At 41.3% G+C, this 9,514-nt stretch overlaps 1 long non-coding RNA gene across 1 annotated transcript; it reads right to left on the reverse strand.

Moving 5' to 3' along the window:
• Positions 1-5,075: 5,075 nt before the first annotated feature.
• LOC311040791 lies at positions 5,076-7,393 on the reverse strand. The gene is made up of 4 exons (XR_014600314.1): positions 7,223-7,393; positions 6,554-6,639; positions 6,373-6,443; positions 5,076-6,017 (listed from the first exon to the last, which is right to left on the reverse strand). It is a non-coding gene; the product is annotated as an uncharacterized lncRNA (long non-coding RNA).
• Positions 7,394-9,514: the final 2,121 nt, after the last annotated feature.

The raw sequence follows: 9,514 nt of genomic DNA on the forward strand, positions 1-9,514 counted from the left end.
GCAGGTCCGACGACGGGTCTAACGTGTGACGTCACATGCTTCGCAGTACCATAGCAGGCACGTAGATTTCAGGTCATGCGTGGCCGTACGCAGCTTGCGCAAGCGTCTCCTACACAGCTGGGACTCGGCCAAACCTACGCTCTACCCTCATTAGTAGCAGGTGGTTGTGCCCCTGCGTGCCATCTAAACTGGCTGCGTGTGTGGTAAAAGTACATTCGTGAGACAGAATGCGCGCAGCATACTCCCCGCCCACAGTAGGAGGGGAGTACTGTCCTACGAAGCATCTTGTAACGAGCGCCCTGGGCCGCCTGTAACACCCATCGTTCTATGAAATCTATGAAAAGACCGGCCGGGCCGGGCCGGTGCGTAAAAGGGCGAGCGGCTGCAGTGCTTCGTCCTCTATGCATGAACCCGAAGTTTACAAATCGTACTCTCACGGATGATCCGATCATCTAATAAAAATATTAAGCACATGCCAAGTTAACTAAAGGTATATAAATGATGCTGAGCTAAATATGTTTCCTTAATTTCGAAGTTTTATAGTTAAACGTTATGATGAAAGTGCAGTTCCTCTCACAAAGTGACAGCTGTTGCGCTCGGCGAGCGCAACAGCTCGCCATGTTTATGAATGGTTAAAACATCTTTTGAAAATAGCAGATCTACAAGCTTGTGACACGTTGTGAGCTTGTAGATCTGCTATTTTCAAAAGATGTTTTAACCATTCATAAACATGGCGAGCTGTTGCGCTCGCCAGCTGTCACTTTGTGAGAGGAACTGCACTTTCATCATAACGTTTAACTATAAAACTTCGAAATTAAGGAAACATATTTAGCTCAGCATCATTTATATACCTTTAGTTAACTTGGCATGTGCTTAATATTTTTATTAGATGATCGGATTATCCGTGAGAGTACGATTTGTAAACTTCGGGTTCATGCATAGAGGACGAAGCACTGCAGCCGCTCGCCCTACCCAAAATAACAGATCTGCAAGCTATCAACACGGCATGTCGCAGTGTGTTTGTTGTATATATGTCTGTTTTTTTGGGGAGGCGTCGCCCGTTACGCGTTAAGCTGTCAATCATGCAGGGGGACGCCCCCTCTATCCTCTGAATTTTTTTGAACGGCGAACAATGGCCGCAGTGTTTATTTAAGATCATTGAAATGTCACCTTAAAAAATGCATTTTAATACATTACAGAATGTACCTATAAAAATGTAAGTGTCCAATTCATATAAAGGTAAGTTAGATAAAGGTGCGACTTTATCTTAGTATTTTTGCAAAATCCTGTATATATAGATATATGTATGCAAAGGGTGTTTAAACTATAGTAGGATAGCACTACGTAGTTGACGTAGGCTTTACGTAGGCTACGTCCAGGATCTCTTCACGTGCATGCTGTCTCACGAATGTAGTTTTAGCACAGACGAAACGGAACCTACGAAGATGGTGTCTACTGAAGCCAATTTAGATGAGACGTTGGGCACACACAGCTGCTACTAACGAAGATAGTGCGCAGCGGGGTTGCTACTGCGCAGATGCGTGGAGGCACCTACGCAGCTTCTAGGCTACGCAGGAGCTCAAATTCGTTTGGGAAACGCGGCCATTGTCAGATTATACAATTCCTCTGCTTTAGCATCCTTCTCATTGTCATCCTGAATTAGACTGAATGATCATATATGTGTCACATAAGTGTGTGTGACTAACTACCACTAAAAGGCTTGCCCCTTGTATAAGTCCTCATGTGTGTTTTTAGATTAGACATTCTAGCAAAGCCTTTATCACAAACTAAAAGGGCTTTTAGCCTGTATGAGTCCTCATGTGTGTTTTAAGAGAATGTTTCCGAGTAAAGCTGCTACCACAAACTGTACAAGAAAAGGGCTTTTCGCCTGTATGAGTCCTCATGTGTGTTTTTAGATTAGAATTGTGAGCAAAGCCTTTACCACAAACGGTACAAGAAAATGGTGTTTTGCCTGCATGAGTCCTCATGTGTTGTTTTAGATCACCTGTGCTAACAAAGCCTTTAACACAAACTGTACAAGAAAAGGGCTTTTCGCCTGTATGAGTCCTCATGTGTTTGTTTAGAGCACTTTTCTCAGTAAAGCTTTGACCACAACCTGTACAAGAAAAGGGCTTTTCGCCTGTATGAGTCCTCATGTGTTTTTTTTAGATCACCTGTGCTAACAAAGCCTTTAACACAAACTGTACAAGAAAAGGGCTTTTCACCTGTATGTGTCATCGTGTGTGTTTTTAGAATACTTTTCTGATTAAAGCCTTTACCACAAACAGAACAAAGAAAGGGCTTTTCCCCTGTGTGAATCATTGTGTGTCTCTTCAGATATTCCTTGCGATTAAACATTTTGCCACACTCTGTGCAACTAAAACGTTTCTCCCCTTTGTGACTCCTCATGGAGTGAGTTTGTTTTGATGATTTCAGGGACTGCCTGCGCTGTCCTCCCACATTTTGTTTCTTGTGTGATTTCAGTGTGTTTAAAGCTGACTGATCTCCCCTAGTCTCCTCCCACTCATCACTGTCTTCAGTGTCTGATTCAGTACAGTGTGAAGAGGTGAACTGGTCATTATTAGTTGGTTGTGATGTTCCACAGTCCTCTACATCAGCTTCTGTTTTCATGTGTTCAGTTGAGGTGCTGGCTACAGGCTTTGTCTCTCCGTTTTCATCATCATCTTCCCTTTTCACTGCTAATAATGTCAACGTTGACGCACCAACCTCTTCTGGTCTTTGAAGTAGCTCCTCCTCCTGTTCCTCTTTAATCTGTGGAGGTTGTGGTTCCACCTGGACCAGACTGGGGCCCCACTCCTCTTCTGGTGAAACCTCCTCTTTGCACACAGGGACGTGCAGGAAGTCTAGGAAAAAGATACAGTGAGACTTTATAAAAGGTTTGAATCTTGTACCTTCACTGGAGTGCCTCAGTGCAGAGTAGTGGCTGGAAAAAGTATCAACAGATTACTCTTTGCCCAAATCTTCCAAAATTAAAATGTGATGGTGTGCTGACTGCGCTCTGTGCAGTAAAGGGTGTGGCCTTTTTTTGTTTACATTGCAGCGGGACGAGACGACCTGAATGAGAGGCTATTATTTTGAGTCAATTTAGTAATTACTTGTAAATATTAAATCAAATGACAGCAACGCTTCAGTGAACCCAATAATACTTTAACAACCGGACCATTGTCCGATTCATGGTGCATTTAGATAGATGCAGGGGTCAATGGATCTATGTAGTCACATTGCTTAAATCGATGACTTGATTCATTTCGGTTCATCCTTACACCCTCAGTACCAGCCCACTTTCTCCAATAAAATAAAGAAAGAGTGCTTGAAACTTACTGAGATCCAGGTGGTCTTCAGGTTCCTGTTTAATGTGGTCTTCAGGTTCCTGTTTAAGGTGGTCTTCAGTTTCCTGCTTAATAGAAACAGTCCTGGCTTGAGAACTTATCTTCACCTGCAGACTGGACTCCACACTATGATCTGGAATGAAGGAATACAATTTACGCTTTAATAATAAGAACTTTTTGACATGAATAGGGACTTCAATAATAAGGACTTTGGTGTGACGCAAATACATTTTTAGCCATGTGGCACTTGTGTGTTGTGTGTGTAACAGACATACCTGCAGTGTGTAGTTTGATGTTGTGTGTGTAACAAGGCATACCTGCAGGGTGTAGTTTGATGTTGTGTGTGTAACAGACATACCTGCAGTGTGTAGATCGATGTCCATAGACAAATCAATGTCCAGCAGTTTGTTTGGTTTCTCCAGCAGAGTTTCTAGAGTCTCCATCTCTCTCTGGAAGAGGTTGCACATGAACTCTGCAGCCGCACTGAGGCGCTCCAACACAAACACTCTGACAAGCTTCACACAACAAACATCAGCACCACGCTGCTGTTTGTCCAAAACACACAATATCTCCTCTCCCACCGACGTCATGTGTTCATTTATCTTCAGCTGTACAGACTCCATTTGACACGTTTCTTAATACCTCCTTTATGCATAGAGTTAAAGCCTTTATGACACGTTTTTCACCAAGATCACAACACGCACAGTGGCAGCGGTGGCCTAGTGGTTAGAGGGGCGGCCTTGATACCGGAAGGTCCCTAGTTCGATTCCCCAATTCATCACATCAATCATGAATCACCGCTGAATAGCCCTTGAGCAAGGCTTCCATGCAGGGTCCGGCTGGAAACAAGCTTCGTGCTTAGTCCGACACCCTGGGTAAACAACAAACTTTGCTTTGCTTTTGCACTTGCTTCCGGGTTAACGTGTTTCACACATGCGCATTGAAGGATCCAGCCACTGTTGCCTTCTTAGTGCCTTTCGCCCCCTGGTGGAAGAGGTGTGTAACTGAAGATAGAGCCTCCTGTAGCTGTGGAAAGACAGTCTGTCCTCCCTCACTGTGAGTTGTGTGTTTGGGCCGGGGTGTGTCCAGAGAGTGGTGTGTCCTGGAGTCTGAGCAGGAGGACAGTGTGGAGATTTGGAGTGAAAACACCACCTTTTTTTATCTTTCTAGGACTAACAGCTCCTCCCATCTCCTCACATTCTTCCAGCAGGGTCAATTTCAATGTGAAAGGCTTATAATAAATGACAGTGTAATGATGGGCCATCATCAGAGACACATTTACATAGATGCAAGTTTCAATGTATTTTGCTTCATCAACATTGTTGTATTCGTAGGCTATGTTAGCTGGTAGTTGGGTTAGCACTCAGACATTCCCAGCTAGCAAAATATCGCAAATTTCTGGCGTGAGGCCGTCTCCACGCCACGCCGCCGGTCGTCGATAGCGGCCGGATAGCGTAGCGCCGTCATATAATGCTGTATATACCCCCCCCCCTCCTCCCTTTCATCCCCTATATTTAGCGGCCATTGTCACCCCCCCCCCACCCACCCGCATTTGAGGTTTCTATAAACATGTCAAGTAGCAATACAGAATAAGGTCCCCATCACACAGTTCCCCTGTATCTCTAAGTATCTGTCTAAGAACATGACATAATGCATAAAATACATGGCCCACATGAAATAATGCAGCACAGACATTAACTCCATTGTTATGGTATTTATTAGAAAAGGAAGGCACAGAAATAATAATCCTAAAATACAAATGTATCACTTTAATTAAAATGGCAGACAGTGAGAAAAGTATTCCACATAAAAGTATCAATGCTGTAATAATATGTGTGAAGTCAGACTGGTAATCAATAGCCTACTTAAAGTAACAAAACAAGTAAACATACCCATTGAGCAGAATGTCAAGTAAAAAATGCATAAGAATATTAAAAAATAGGAGATGGTCCATTTGTACACTCAGAGTTGCAGACCTGTAAGGGTCCATTTGGTTTCATCTGTACACAGACTTTCAGACATGTAAAGTCCATTTTGGTTCCATGTGTTACTGGTGTATGTGTTTCTAGTTAACATGCTACAGACTCAGAGCCATATCAAAGCTACTGGACAAAAGTAAACATACCCATTGAGCAGAATGTCAAGTAAAAAATGCATAAGAATGTTAAAAAAATAGGAGATCTATGCTGCCCTGCCAAGGTAAAGAGCAGTAACTACGAAATCAAAAATCACTGAAAAATGAGGTAATTGTTTATCCCCCAAAATCACAAAGGCTAATTTGACCTTTGGGATACTCAAATAAGTCGGCGTGTCCAAAAACTTAGTTACTGCTCTTTACCTTGGCAGGGCAGGTCCATTTGTACTCTTGCAGACCTGTAAGGGTCCATTTGGTTCTATCTGTACACAGACGCTCAGACATGTAAAGGTCCATTTTGATTCCATGTGTTACCGCTGTAGTTTGTCCTGGTGTACTGTATGTGTTTCTAGTTAACATGCCACAGACTCAGAGCCATATCAAAGCTACTGGAATGAATACAAAATGGGCCACTGTTCATTTAATTCAATTTTGGGTTCTGTGTGCTGGTGTCTGTCGCCCGCCTCTTCTTCCAAAGCCAATGCAGTTCCTTCATGTGGAACGCGTCACGTGAGCCACCCAACGAACGCCAACTGAGAGGGAGAGAAAGGAAATAAATTAGACAACGGTGGTGTTGGTTTTAATAATAAGGACCCCCAATTTAACATGCATCAGGTCTACAGACCCTGTTAATGGCATGGCTATCTCTGAGACCCCAATTTATATAGTGAAATGTATGTTAATTTAACTCAGTGTGTAGAAACCCTTGATACATTGATCAGTTCCCCTCTTCCAATGCCTCACTAAATTTCCACACCAACACCATTTTCACATAATTTTCAACTATCATGACATAGAGAGGTTTCAGGGATTTATGGTAAAATAAATGTGGCGTGCTGTGAGCTTGTAGATTGGCTATTTTGGATAACTGTGTAGTCACACCCTTACCTTGCAAAACGTGAGGTCCAAGAGGTTCTTGAATGTGGTCACTGCCCTCACCAGGTCAAACAGCGCTGCGTCTGGAACATACAGACACAGGGATAGTGTGTAAGTAATCAAACAGTTTTTGTTTTTTTAGTCAGGCTCTACTTTATGCTGTACATTACTTCTAGACTCATGTTAAACCTACCATGGTTTTATAAGCTTGGTCATCACAGATGCTCCCGATCTCTTCATCCCCACTGCTGTGATGCAGGAAATGACGAGCAGAAACATCTGAGAAAGAAAGAAAATTAAAAAGAAAAAGAGAAGGGTTAGACACAATCAAAGCCGTATCATGCTCCATCGCAGGAAAAAACTACAAACAGTAACATACTAATATCAATGCAGGGTATTTCGGCTGTGGCATAAGATCGTAGATTGGCTATTTTCAGCAGCCAGTTCATTTAATGTAAAGCAAAATAATTAAGAAAATTAGCAGCCGTGTGTGTGTGTGTGTGTGTGTGTGTGTGTGTGTGTGTGTGTGTGTGTAAGCTTTTAGCTTAATTCTGCCTTATTCTAGCCTTCAGCTAACATGAGCTCGGCGATCTATATAAATAAAATAAGTACAAGTATCCATAACACAGATTCACCTACCAATCCATCGATCAACAGTTAGTATCATAACTCTGTGACGTGATTAAAAGTAATGTGGGTAGCAAGAAAAGTCTAGTCAGTTAGCTACAGTAAGCTAGCCAGCTAGCACGCTAACATGTACACAATGAAACAGTCAAACATTTGTAAAACGAGATATTTAGACTACACACAGCAGGCATACATCCACACAGATACAAACAAAATAGTAGGCTAATACACTAACCTTTAAATTATATTTCCCCGGAGGAAAAGGATAGATATATCAGCGGTATGTTTTCCCTCTGTCGAGAAGCATAGAGGAGAAAGAGAAGGGCCGACGCAGAAGCAACCGGATGTCCTACCGTTGCTCAAAGAATGGAGCTGTAGTGTTGCCATGTCTGCTTATTATAAGCGACTTTGGGTTTGTTTGAAGACGCGTTGTGAGCTTGTACATCGGCTATTTTCAATATATATATACACATACATATCTAGGCCATGTGGCCTATAGTCACCACATGACTATAGCCAGCAATACACAGTTTTGGGCTTGTTTTCATAGACCTGGCTGCTTATTTCTCTCGCAAAATATGGCAACACTGGTCATTGATTTGATGTAAGCGTCCGTTGCGTATATCCGGTGTATATCGCCACCTACTGAACTGGAGTATATTGAGTTCCTGCTGTAAGGCCTAAATAAAGTATGTTTAGTGCTAATAATGAATTATACAACTTGATAATAATAATAATAATAATAATAATAAGGGTAATAATAATAATGATATTGATAATAATAATAAGACACTTCATTATATATATTTTGTTTTAAATAAGCAAATACATCAACTCTAAATTAGAATTAACAATGCAAGGAATAAATATAATAGCAACAGAATAAGAATAATAAAAACAACAACTGAGGAGCAATTAATCCTTGGAATTATTCAGTAGTACTATTATCAGTATTATTACTGAGGTCACCTTATTTTGTTTTGAACATTAAATAACATTAATATACACGATTACAAATGGCTTCAGGTTTAGGGGGGGAAATGGCACAAAAAAAATGTTATAGTTTTACTTGTTGACTTTTTTGATAGTGTTTAATTTGGACTACTTTTTTTTATAGTTTTACTTGTTCACTTTTTTGATAATGTCATTTGTATATTTGGATTATCTCTGTGCCTTTTTCTAATAAAAAAAAGAGAAAAAAAGTCTTTACTGCATTATTTCATGTACATCAGGGGTCAGCATACTCAGATACAGCAGGGAAGCTGCCAAAATGTTCTTATTTTTTATTTGTGCAACTGTCATACGACTGTAGCAAAAATATAGCTTTACAGACCCATACAGCCAGACAGGCAGACAGACAGAGTTTATATAAATAGTTTTACGTTTCACTTTTTTAATGGTGTTGAATTTGTATATTTGGATTATTTCTGTGCTGTGATAGCAGTGAAAATGAAGTGATAGCAGTGATGATAGCAGTTCACCCAGTTTAATTTCAGGGACCCCAGTCCAATGGCATTTCTATCTTTGGGACCCAAATTAATCTTTATCTTTAATTAAAATCATGGTTAATTTAACTCTGAAACACGTATAACGTACACTTTTCACGGGTCCATTTGGTTCCATGTACACTTTTACTTACAGACCCATAAGGGTCCATTTGGTTCCTTCCTATCATTTAGCTGGGGACCCCCTGGAACTCCCTCAAGACCCATGGTGGTCCCTGGACCCCACTTTGAGAACCAATGGTCAGAATGTATAGGGAAAATTCAAAGCGTGGCATTAACAGCGTCAGGACGTCGTGACGCTGGCTGCAGACCGCCGCAGACTCTTCTAAAATGCTACTCCGCCGGACATTTCGGTGAGCGAGACATCTCCGGCGTGAGGAGGGCGTGAGGAGGGTGAGCCTCCGCTCGGCGGGGCCCGCTCTGTCCAGGCCGGCCTGACGTCGGTTGCAACGCCGATCTGCTAGCTGGGTTAGTATATCGGTAAAAGTATTAGGATCAGGATCAAATGGATGGGTTTAAAAGTTCTTATTTATTGCCGATGGCAAATTACTTGTTCATATTTTGGTTATTGATTGCTTGTTTCACTTGTATTTTCCAATAGCTGTTAAATCATCATGCTCTTGTTAATCATTTTTCCATGGATTAATATTCATAAAACCCACATACTTTTATTTAGAAAAATAGCAGATCTACAAGCTTGCAAAGCATCATGATGCAACACTTTGTGAGCTTGTAGATCGGCTATTTTCACTACTTTTATGGGACACTGTTGTACAACAAAGTAGAATTCATTTGTGAAGAAAGAAAAACCCATTAACAGTTGAAATGTGGAAGTTACTTTTGAGAGAGGCATAATCATGTGTTTGCCATATACAGTGAAAGATGATGAATTACATTAATATTAAACACAGTAACGTTGCACTTAGATTATTGCCTGAATGTCTGATCCCACTACATGTCTATACAATCCAAAATATCTTGGCAACACATCACTTCTCTGACTTGCTCTTTAATCATAAAGT

The sequence above is a fragment of the Gymnoscopelus microlampas genome, assembly GCF_963454915.1.
Source record: "Gymnoscopelus microlampas genome assembly, chromosome: 24".
Classification (NCBI taxonomy): domain Eukaryota; kingdom Metazoa; phylum Chordata; class Actinopteri; order Myctophiformes; family Myctophidae; genus Gymnoscopelus; species Gymnoscopelus microlampas.